This window comes from Anolis carolinensis, chromosome 5 (genome assembly GCF_035594765.1).
Source record: "Anolis carolinensis isolate JA03-04 chromosome 5, rAnoCar3.1.pri, whole genome shotgun sequence".
Classification (NCBI taxonomy): domain Eukaryota; kingdom Metazoa; phylum Chordata; class Lepidosauria; order Squamata; family Dactyloidae; genus Anolis; species Anolis carolinensis.
In genome coordinates, this window is record NC_085845.1 from 28,960,069 (window position 1) to 28,972,995 (window position 12,927).

Below are 12,927 nucleotides of genomic sequence, written 5' to 3' on the forward strand. Positions count from 1 at the left end.
GCCCGGAAAACAGACAACAGTTTGAGTTTCCTCAGGGGGAGAAAAGCGGTATATAAATGTTGTAAATAAATAATAAATAATGTTGTCTGTTGAAACTATTTTTTAATGTCTTGGTTCCCACCGGGGACCAAGAATTGCCTGTAAAGAACTTGACCAAACAGTATACAAGAGAATAAATAATAAAGCTATTGGAGAAGGGTCATATAGCTCTGGCCCTTCTCTGTAGTCAGTATAAACCCAAGAAAACTGCTATTGGAAGACTGTCTCTTTTAATCATCCGCAGGCAGCAGTGATATTCAGGTTCTCCATCCTTTGTAATCCCCCAGCCGTCTAGTTAAAAAATAAAGAAATTGCAGGCTAGGAACTTTTGTGAGCTTATTTTTAAGGCTGATATACTATGTTTTTAAATTCACTGTGCAATGTTTGAAGTACCATTAAAGCAAAAACATTCTATTTCCTTGGTAACTGCTTTTAAAATATGTAAAACAGAGTTTTAAAGATCTACAGGTATCTCAAATTACCTTTGCCTTTGAAGCCAGTTTACTTCAGTTTTGAAAGAAAGCTAGATTCTTTTTACTTTCCCAACATACTCAGACTTCTTACATATTATCCAACCAAAGGCTTTAGTAAAATAGGTTATAAACCTCTCTCAACATCAAAACAGTTACTCCCAAAGGAATTGTTCCATCTAGCATGATCCATCCAGTGAGATCGTCGAAATGTTACTTTTTGTACTACAATATCTAGACTCTGACCACTACTTTCATTCTGTGAGCCCCAAAGAACAAATTTTTAAAAACTGTCTATTTAATCCAGGTATCGTGTTTTCATTGGGATACCATCTGGGTAGTTATGGTAGGAATGGCTATCCCCTTTCCATCTCCAGCAGGATTGTTATCAGCACTTGGGATTTCTGGATGACTACTGAGCTCTCCAAAACTATGATTCCCACCAAATACACCTGCTGATTTTTTAAGTCTCCAAAGCAACATTGTCACAAATTAATATCACAGCTCCTAGCTACTGTACTGCTTAAAGCCACTATCAACCCTATCAACAGAGGCTGAAGGCAACAGCAGCCCTCTTAAACCACCCACAACACTTTTAAACTCTCAAAAGTAGTCCTAGTTAGGCATCTAGTAATCAAAAACTCATTGACTTTGACCAAAGAAATCTCATATATAAACAAGGCAAACCACTAATCCATGGGATCAATATCCATGGTTTCATTTATCCAGAACTGACAAAATATGTCCTCTCTAAGTATGCCCTGGGTCCTTCAGCATGACCTTATGATACATTTCACTGGAAGATGGCACAGGAGGACTTAGCAATGTCTACAATGATGTCCTCTTTGTAGGCATGCTCTAAGTCTTCCAGTGTAACTTTATAGTATGTTCACACCAGAAGTTAATAATTCCGTAGACTTCACTACTACCTACAGTTTTTGCTATCCTCAATAAGTCCAAGAATGTATCCTTCACAAATATGGGATTCTGCTGCCTATGAGAGCCGGTGTGGTATAGTGGTTTTAGTATTGGTCTCTGGAAACTGGGATGCAAATCCCCACTTGGTTGTGGAAACCAACTGGGCGACCTTGGACAAACTACATGTTCTCAGCCTCAGAAAGGGGGCAAAGCCAAAAAAAGGCCTTTTTAATAAATCCTGCCTAGAAAACCGTATTAAAGGTTTACCTGATGGTCATTTTAAGTCAACTTGTAGACTTGTAGAAACATAACAACATTGTATGAAGAGATCTAAGGTAAAGTCAGCTTCTTGAGAACTTAAGGACAGCAGAAAGGGTAGAGGCATCACAGCCTGGAAAAGCAACTTTTCAGACTAAAACACCCTCAATGCCCAATACGGAATGGCCAGAATAATATTCTTCTGCACTTTGAATGATGGTCTTAACTGTGTCCAGGCATATACGAATGCAAACCATTAGAGGAGGTGTGGGCAGACTTTGGCCCTCCAGGTGTTTTGGACTTCAACTCCCACAATTCCTACCAGCTGTTAGGAATTGTGGGAGTTGAAGTCCAAAACACTTGGAGGGCCAAAGTCTGCCCATGCATGCATTAGAGTATCTAAATTGTGCCTATTGACTATAATATGCACCACTGCTTGAACCATCTCTGTGTGAGAATAGATATGGGAGGTCCACATACATGCAAGCCAACCAGGGCCATAGCCAGAAAAAAATTTCGGGAGGGGTTTTGAAAATTTCGGGGGGGGGGGTTGAACCCCTAGCACATACCCCTCCCCGCTACAAACTTGTCAATATCTGCTTGAGATAGTGCCTGGAGGGACTCTTAATGTTTTGCATCTCATAGACTTAGCATGGGGATTTGGTTAACCAGTTAAAATTCATGAGTAAACGAGATTTTTTTATAACTTGAAAAATTTCGGGGGGGGGGGGTTGAACCCCTAGCACATACCCCTCCCCGCTACAAACTTGTCAATATCTGCTTGAGATAGTGCCTGGAGGGACTCTTAATGTTTTGCATCTCATAGACTTAGCATGGGGATTTGGTTAACCAGTTAAAATTCATGAGTAAACGAGATTTTTTTATAACTTGAAAAATTTCGGGGGGGGGTTGAACCCCTAACCCCCCCCCCCTCGCTACAGGCCTGAAGCCAACATATGAGGAAATGGGTGAGAAATCCCATCGGTGAGGACCTTTTTGCTGTCCTTGTATGCCCTCATTTGTTTCTATGGTTATCCTAAGGTGAGCCTATCACAGAGTTTTTTGGCAAGAGGTGTTCAGAAGTGTTCCTTAAAACATTCTGCAATAGTGTTGAAGACTCAGATTTAAAATGGCCTTAAGCCTCCAGAAAATTTCACTTTATCTAACAGCCAAAAACAAAGAAACAAGGGTTTTAACAAATGTGCAAAGAATCCTGCATAAATCTTGATGGCATTTGAGAGACATTAGCAGTAGAAGATGAAAAGCTGTGCACAGAAGGACTAAGAAAGGCAAGTTTGGAATATTGTCTGGAGTATATGCACCTGGGTACTTGACACGTATTTCTGCCCTTTTTAACTCAGCAAAATCATCACAAGATTGTTTTATGTCAAGTTCACATGTGGAATGAGAGCTATCAATGCAGCAACGAGGGGTATTATCAAACAAAGGTTTGGAGAATAAGTGTGTCACCTACAATGGTAGGCACCAGGACTTGGGACTGGGGGCAAGAGAATATATACATCCCAAGAACTATTTATTGAACTTAGAAGTCATGTGTAAATCAATTAAGTAAACTAAAAAGAGAAAACATGAAAGGTTGTGAATAAGAAATATTTTGCTTTTGCAAACAGAGTACTATCTGAGAGAAAGTGTTTCAGGTGCAGGTGTAAGTGAGTAGGAACCCATGGAGTTAGACAAAACTAAATTGGGGAAAGCAGGAGTCTCTCTCTGAGCAAGTTAAAATAAAGTCAGCAGAACCAGTATCAGTTAACAAGTTTAAAATCCCAGCCCTAAACATACGAAACATGTTTGCTATCAAAAACGTAATAACGCCTAATTACATGCTATCACAAATCCACTGAGAAAAATCTGGAGAACGAAAAATATTAAGTGAATGGTTTCCAAAGTCCCACTTCCCTGTCTGGCAGACTCTTTAATATCAAGTTTCAGTATTTTGCTAAGTCTATCTTCCATATGTATCCTAATGGCAAAATAAGGAAGAGGACTACAGTTATAAAAGAGACTGGTACATTTTTACCTATCATGTTACACACCAGGCCACTGAAATTCAGACTCCCAGCTCTTAGAGATTTCAGTGAATCTGCAATATAAAGTAAAGAGCAAATCTGTGCAATATTACATTGCCTCACAACATTCTTTATATGGATCTTGCTGAAAGGTAGATTTCCCCCCTACTTCCACTAAGTCATTTATCATATGGTATGACAAATGAGCATAAAAACACTAAGAAAAAAATCAGATTAAAATTCCAGTTATATCCCATCTATAATATATATACTTATTATATATGTATATAAACCTTTCAAATGGCCATATATATTTAGTTAGGACATGACTTCTGCCAGTAGTATAAAAATGTTGGCTACATATCCGAGACTTACTACAAAGGGAAAATACTCCAGAAGCTTACTATGATCTGAATCTGGCACAAAGCTCCAAAAGAGTGAAATGATATATGGAATGCTGTAGTAAGTAATATTTTGCAGGATTTCTTTTCTCTGCTTGAAAGTTATTCCAAAATGAAGTGCAATGGCTGAATTCCACAAGCAATTGCTTTCATATTTAGCTTGAGTGATCACTGGGGAAAGCTCATCCTGAACAGACATGCACCATGCAAATAAACATTGCCTTCCTCATGCTGCTCAGCAAATGCCTACATGCTCTCAAGAGCTGAGTGCTACAGGAACTGTCTGGAGTTCATATGTGTTATAACACATCAATTTGGATAACAGTTAACATTAGCAATTCCATACCTGTGTGCCCAGGGAACATAAATTTTCTTTTCAGGAACATCAACATGCCATAATCTCTTGTCTCAAGGTTCCCATAAACATTTGCACAAGAATAATCGCAAGAATGATTTGATGCTATGCAAATTGGCAATAGCATTTGGTCTATGTGCAGTTCAATTCTCTTTGTAAGTTTGTTTAAAGACTTTATACCTACTCTTTAGTTTAAAAGGCTCCCAGTCTTCATTTGCAAGTCTTTGCCCCCAGGCTCAACATCAATACAAGTCCTAACACACAAGGGAAAACTGGGAAGAAGGAGAGCTGGGGAAATTAAGTCCTGACACAATGAAGCTATGCCTGGCTGCTCTTCCTCTCCCCTTGTGGCCAGAGCAAAGGTGCTTAGGAGAAAAAGGTTGGGAAGGAGAATCAATCAACCTAGTTTATTTACCCAACATCATATGCATATTTATGTGGAAATACATTACAGTGAATTCAGTGGGTATACTTCCCAATCAAGTGGGTAGGTACAGGATTTATCTTGCTACTTTTCACTAAGAAACAGTGTGTAGATCCTATGTAAACTCAAATAATTTCTTTATTGAATGACAGTCACAATTATGCAACGATTTTTCTTTTCGCTCAAACTCTCTATGATCAATTCTTCTTCTGCTCAAGGACCATAGCAAGTCCTTAATTTCCTGGATGTTCTTCATCTTTTTCAAAATGGTTGAAAGGACAACATTTTCCATGGACCTTGAGGACAAATAGGTGCAGTGCCAGCTGTCCTCCACCATCTTGGGCCCATTCCACACCTATTTGGCTGCCATGTGCCCTCTCCTATTAATTAGAACTAGCTCAGTACTGAAATACTGGGTACTTTAAGATTAAATGTGGTTATGGAGAAGGTTTGAATGGTCGTAAATATTTAAGAGTGGGATATAAATGTTTTATAAACACATAGTGCTAATAGTTTTTCAACTGGCTGGCAAGACCTCACATTATGTTGTTTATCGTCATCTTTAACAATATTGCCTTTGTTCAACTATTTCAAGTGTTTAGAGCAGGGGTCCTCACACTAAGATTTGTGGGCTGCATGTGGCCCTCCAAGGCCATTTAGCCAGCCCTCTCTCTAAACCTTAGACTTAGGGTTACCCTAAGTCTGAAATGACTTGAAGGCACACAACAACAATCCTAATTAACTTGACTAGCTCATCAGCCAAAAGCAGGCCCATACTTTCCATTAAAATACTGGCAAGTTTATGTTGGTTAAAATTGTTCTTTATTTTAAACATTGTATTGTTCTTTCATGTTTTTTGCACTACAAATAAAATATGTGCAGAGTGCATAGGAATTCATTCATGCATTTTCAAACTATAGTCCAGGCTCCCAATAGTCAGAGGGACTGTAAACTCGCCCTCTGCTTAAAACGTTTGAGGACCCCTGGTTTAGAGCATTTCACAAGCCCTTTCCCATTTTAATCTAACAACCTTGTAAGTCACATTAGTATTATCTCCCTCCATACTTTTGAGGGAAAGAGAGAGTGATTTGCATAAAGGGAGAGGCGAAACATGGCATGTCAACTGTAGCCAACATAATAGTGAGGAATGATGGGCATTATAATTCAGCCACTTCTGGGAGCCAGATTTTGTAACCAGGAAAAACTATGATATGATTCAATCCATTGACAGCTCTGATCCTTAGTAACACTCTGCTGCTCGCTTTGCATTTGATAAGCCCTTTTTGTGTTACCTGTTTGTTGAACTGACAATCCTTTCTTTCATACTTGGGATAAGGAATAACATCCTTAGCTATTTTCTTTGTTCCTACAGCATTCAGGTAAAGGGTATGGATTTTTCAGCCTTTATGTTTGTTTACCTTTTTCACTGCCTCTTTTGAAGACCTCACGAAAAGAAACATTGAAAGTGATTTCCATTTCCCTTTCAAGCAAAACGGATCCTGTGGATACGTGAGGAAGCCACAAAAGGGAACAGAGGTGACACAACAAAAACATTGAAGCTGCAAGTGTATATATTGCTTAGAACAGCATGTCTATCATTCTACAGAGTTGAGGCAGTAAAATAAATTTGTCCTTAGATCAAATAAGCTATTTTCTTCCAGTATCTGTCATGGTTAACTAAACAAGTAGAGTATGTGAGAAATGGAGAGAAACGACTATACACAGGCTGTTGAGATTCAAATGCTATTTGAATCTAAGCAAAGGAGTTTATATCCTGTTCAAAAAGCCATGACACTTATCACTGATACCAGCATCCTGAATTATGCTCTGCTTACTTCCTTACTGGATGAAGGAAAAACTTTAGAGTGAAATGCCAAATGTTTCCATCAGCCAAAAAGAGAAATGAAATGTGCCAGCGGCCCTAAGTCTTCACTGAATTCATGTGATGTTGCCCAGTCAAAGGATTACATTTCAGGTAATCGGTTGGCATGATAAAGTAAACAGCCAGGAGCGGAAATATTTATCAAGGTCTTCAACAGTGCAGTTATATACCATACTCAACCACCAAACCCTGAATGAATAGCAGGAGACATAGTCAGCAGCTAAAAGTAGCTTTGTGCCCCAGCACTCTTTCCACCTTATTTCCAAAAGGTTATTATAGAGTCAATTAATCCAATTTTCCTTTTAAAAAATTGTGGTTTTGGATAGTCGGAAACATTGAAAGTTAGGCTAAAATTCAGTGCAAATGGGACCGTAGCCACATGCCATGCTGATCTCAGATCAAAACCAGATCATGGTGATAGTTTTTCAGGAAAAGTGATTAATCTTTTGCTTCCATGCACCTTTTCTCAACTAAACTCACAACACAGATATTGTCTTGCATGGACAAAACGTACCCTTATATGACAAGGAGCAGGTTCTGGATTATTCTGGCTATAAAATACAGTTGAATAAGTTTAATACTTCCAGTACCATAGCCCAAAAGCATCCTCCCCTTTGCTCCAGCCTGCAGCTAATCTTAACTTTTTAAAGGTTGATGACTTCACTGAAAAAGATGTGTCATTTTCAGAAGATAGTTAATTTTCCCAAATTAACTTGCAGCTCTTCTTCATATCTTATAATTCCCTCCCTCTGTCTTTTGTCTATTTTACTTTACATCATGCTATGTTGATTTAGCAGTTATAAGAAAACAGTTTTGTAATTAATCTTGAGGAGGATTAGTAATCTAATTGAGATTAAGAACCCCAATTCAGATTGACTTGGTTTCATTGCAATAAATGGACTTCTATACTTATATTTGAAGTGGTCCATGCCAAATGGACCCAAAACAGCTTAAACCCAAAGAGTTTCAAAAAAACACAGGGAAAAACTAGTCATCTGCAGTGAGAGGCAAGTGTAGCTTTTTGAAATCCATTAGCAGTGGATATCTGCATAGTTTTATTTTACCCTATGCCATCCTTTAAACTATAAACTGATTTACTCCCCCAAAAAGTATTCATTTATTTGGAACATTGGTATCTCACATTTCTTCCAAGAAAATGAGGACAATATAGATCTGAGCTTCACAAATAATGGGTCCATCACAATATGTTATCCACACAGTAAATAGTGGTAGCTGCTAGCAGTGAAACCATTGCAGAAACTTTAAAGGGGCTAACCAAACTGTCAGACTCTATCCTCATAATAGGTTCAGTTTGATGTATACTCAAGAATTCTGAAGTTGTTTAAATATTTTACAATGGCCACCGACTTTCATGACAGAATTGCAGTGAATTTTCTTTCAATTTTACTCCAGACTTTAATAGTGCTATCCAAAGTGCTGATACCCAACCACCAATTGGACAGCTCTTAAAATCTGCAATAGAACAGATTTGTATACAATTGACATAGAAGTCTCCAACCAAACATGAAACTTGTAAAGATGAGAACACACTAGTCCTGCTTCTCCTAATGTCACTTTGCTAATGTGAAAGCAACAGAGACCCGTTCTATCCATGGGCATTTTCCACATATGCAAGATCTCAGATATCCTCCCACATTCTTGCTCAAGGGCAGAGACTCCATGGATTCAAGGGTTCTCTTCTTCAGACTTACTACTTTCATGAAAACAAAATAATGATGGGGAGACAGGGGGCTACTGCATCCCCCTCTTCACTTGTTTAAGCAACATATTCCAGGTATGCCTATATCAGTGATTTCCAACCTTTTTTGACCAGGACCCATTTGACCAGGGACCACTTTGACCAGGGACTACTCTCCAACAATAGTACCAAAGGGGTTACGAATCAACCTTACCCTTGGTCAACTTCAGATTTGGTTTGGTTATTTGGGAGGCTGATTCAGAAAGGAGTGGAAATAAAATAATTAAATTAAATTAATAAATAAAGAGGAAGGAAGTTGACAGACCAGATTTTCATTCTTGTGGTCCACAGCTGGGCCACAGCCGACAGGTTAGGAACCACTGGTCTATATAGTATTACACTTTGCCTGGGCTGAATTCTGCCAAAATAGTGGTTTTCTGGCTTTACTGAACATAGTCAAATAAGATCTCAACTGAAGACAGCTTATTGCTACAAAGGAAAATGGAAATTGTATGATTTTTTTTTTTGTCTTTTCCCATTGTCCTCTTGACATCACTTTGGAGAGAAGGTGGAGAGGGGGGACTCTGTTTTCTGCCTGCATTGCAACTCCTGCTACGATATCCAAAAGCGATGAAGTATAGGTGCATATTTTTCTGATGTCAACAAAGTCATTTTCTTCACTGTACATTAATTATGTTTTTTGCATTAAGAAGCCAGTAAGCCTCAGCAGCTAGCATGTCATTTTTGTGCTCACTGATTGACCTAATAAAGGTATATTTTGCATTTGGTGTGACAACAACAATGCTATTCATATAACAAACAATGATTGTAAGAAGTTATTCAAAGTTCTAGTATTTTGGAGGGGAAAATTCTCAGTTAACAACCTACAATATTCCTGCTTATATAAAAATCTATTGCATCTGTGTTTTGTCTTTTTTCTAAACTATACAGGCCAAACACACTAGTGATTCCTCACACAAATCACTTGATCATTTCCATCACCCTTGTCAGTACTTTTTTCAGCCTGATTAAGTTTAACAAATTCAGTATTCCCTATGTATTGATGTCTCTTTTTTTCTTTAATATGACTGGTTTGAAGGCCTATTTCAGCACCAAGGCAATGAAACAATAAATGCTTATGAAATCCTCTTATCATCAGCTTCAGTGAGCTCCACAGTCTACTGTGATGACAACTTTAGCGTTCCCGTTAGATTTGACACTTAAGCATTTCACTGTCATTCAAGAGTTTTTCAAAAGCGTAAAAACACATACTTTCTTCTTTTCCAACACCCTGTTCTGGCAAATGCAGTATTAAGTACCTCAGTGAGATAATAAGAAAAGCAAGCACAATTCCACAGAGGGAAATGCGGCTTTGGGGTATTGCAATTTGTGTCCTTCGTTGCTTTTTGGTTTGTTGTTGTCCCTGAGAGACAGAACAAAGGGGGAGAGATGCTTTCTTCCTTTTCTCCTCCTCTTCTGCATGTATCATTTGCTGGATCGGAAACACTACAGCTAAATTAGGTGCACACCCAAATGGGCATCTGGACTGCCTACATTATCTGTATCACTTTCAAAAGAATATACACTTTGATGTGCATCCTGTTGAAAGAAAGGCAGTGAAAAGAGACCACATGTGCACGCAAGTGAATGTCCAGCTTGGTCATGCTTTAAACTGAAAGATCAAATACAGCACAGTTTAAATGAACCCATGAAGGGGAAAATACCACTCTCTCTTATTGCCTTGGGTGCAATCCTTTGAAACAGAGAATAAAGATTTTATAGGAAGCCATGTAGTACAGTGTGACACTGTAGGACTGCTATCACCAAATTTCCTAATTACCTGGCAGGGGACATACATTTTTGCAATGCACAGCATCCAGAGATCTTATGGATCAAAAGCCTGCAGCATCTTATTTCTCCCACAGCACTGAAGCATCACATGCTTCATTCACTATCCTGGTAACCTTAATAATCTCTTTTCTCTCCACTTTATTTAGTTATAATTGAAATGCTGTTAGTAGCCAGGATTTAAGACTATAAAATATATCAGCTTTCAAACTCACGCAATTAAGCAAACATTGAAACCCAATGCATCATTTCTTCCCTGAAATTTAGTAAGCATATTGCAAAATGCTTGAAAATGTCATACTGATTTGACTTAATACACGGTACTTATAGCCAGTGAAAGAAATCTGTGCTTTCATTAAAATACTGAAAATATAAGGAGAAAGTGTCTACCTTGATCCTTGGTACTCTATCCTTAAATAGAACCCAGTGACTTCCTAGCCTTGCATCCCCTTTAAAATACTCTTTGACTATATTTATTAATTCACTGGGATGAAAGTTATAAAGAAATCACATGAACTGTTCAATACAACATAAAATGGTACAACGCATATTCAGAATTATCCAGCCAGTTATAAAAATCACCAGTTTGAAGTAACTTAATTGTAATTAAAATTGTGATGGTATTCATAAGGATAACATATGAATAACTACATTACAATTCGTGTTATAACCCAACAAAGAATAATATGTTCATTTGTGGGTGATGAGGTTTCTGTGTGTGTGTGTGTGTGAGGAGTGACTTGAGAAACTGCAAGTCACTTCTGGTGTTACAGAATTGGCCATCTGCAAGGATGTTGCCTAGGGGATGCCTGGCTGTTTGATGTTTTACCATCCTTGTGAGAGGCTTCTTTCATGTCCACGCATGGAGTTGGAGCTGACAGAGGGAGCTCATTGACACTCACCCCAGATTCAAACCGCCAACCTTCAGGTCAGCAACCCAACCTTCAAGTCAGCAGTCCTGCCAGCACAAGAGTTTAACCCATACTGCCACCGGGGGCTCTGATGATGAGGTGAAATTGAAATAACGAAAAGGAAAGTTGCATTTATTCCAAGACTGTGGAGTCAGTATGCCAAAGATACAACTTTGACAATAGTTTCTCCATTTCTTTGTCTCTGACTAGAATAATAGAATCATAGAGTTGGAAGAGACCTCACGGACCATCCATTCCAACCTCCTGCCAAGAAGCAGGAAAATTGAATTCAAAGCACCCCGACAGATGGACATCCAGCCTCTGCTTAAAAGGCTCCAAAGAAGGTGCCTCCACCACACTGGGGCAGAGAGTTCCACTGCTGAACAGCTCTAACAGTCAGGAATTTCTTCCTAATATTCAGGTGGAATCTCCTTTCCTGTAATTTGAAGCTATTGTTCCACGTCCTAGTTTCCAGGGCAGCAGAAAACAAGCTTGCTCCCTCCTCCCTATGACTTCCCCTCACATATTTATACGTGGCCCTCATCATGTCTCCTCTCAGCCTTCTCTTCTGCAGGCTAAACATGCCCAGCTCTTTATGCCACTCCTCATAGGGCTTGTTTGTAAGCCACCTTGAGTCCCCCTCAGGGTAGAGAAAGGTGGGATATAAATATGGTAAATAAATAAAATTAATTGTTCCCCAGACCCATGATTATTTTAGTCGCCCTCCTCTGGACACATTCCAGCTTATCAACATCTGCCTTAAATTGCAATGCCCAGAACTGGACACAGTGTGATTCCAGGTGTGGTAACTAAAAACAGATGTGGGCAACCTAAAGCACGAATAATAGGTAATTATCTTTTAAAACAACTTTCCTCACTCTGTTATAAACTATGTCTATTTGCCTTCTGTTTTTCAGGATTTTAGAGAATCTGAAGGATTTACCACTCCCCATAAATCAGTATTCCTAAGGAAGTAAATTCTGATTTTTTTCTCCCTGTCCTACAAAGACCTGCAAGTCTTCCCTACTCTCTCACATTTTTTGTGAATGATCTGATCCAGGGAAAAGAGCCACAGGAAATAAGTCCCTTGAACTGATTTTCCCTGGTCTGACCCTTGTATGATTTGGAGCAGGGAAGTACTTGAGGTGCTGGCTCCATTTCCTATTTTCCTGTCCCCTCTTAAGGGAGGAGGTTTATAGTGCCAGCTGTAAATGATTCCACTCTACTAAAAGGGACAATGCATCTAGGTTTTCTTGAAACAATTAGAAGTAAAATAAGACTCTAAGACTGATGTGCTGGGCTTTTTGCAACACTGAAATAGGAAATAAAAAAGAAAAGAAAAAATAATTGAGCCCCCAACTGATAATAACACAGTGCAACTGAAACATATGGCCTCCCTTTTTAAAGCCTCATCTGGAATCTTGATGAAAGATAATCCATCATAAAACTAAAATGCTGAATGGTACTTTATAAAAAGCCTGATATGAGAGTGCTGAGAAATAAAGATAGTTGCGTCCATTGACCTGAACTCACACTCTCATTATTTTAAGCTCATTTTTCAATATTAATTTATGTTCTCTAGAATAAAATGACAGGCATTTTCTGCTACTTCCATATTTATTTATTTATTTCCAGCATTTATATCCCGCCCTTCTCACCCGAAGGGACTCAGGGCAGCTTACAACAATGGCAACA

General features: G+C 38.7%; 1 protein-coding gene across 1 annotated transcript in view; it reads right to left on the reverse strand.

Annotated features, from left to right (window-relative positions):
* The window catches only part of col25a1 (collagen type XXV alpha 1 chain), a 378,768-nt gene that overhangs the window by 305,183 nt on the left and 60,658 nt on the right, over positions 1-12,927 (reverse strand). The window lies entirely within an intron of this gene.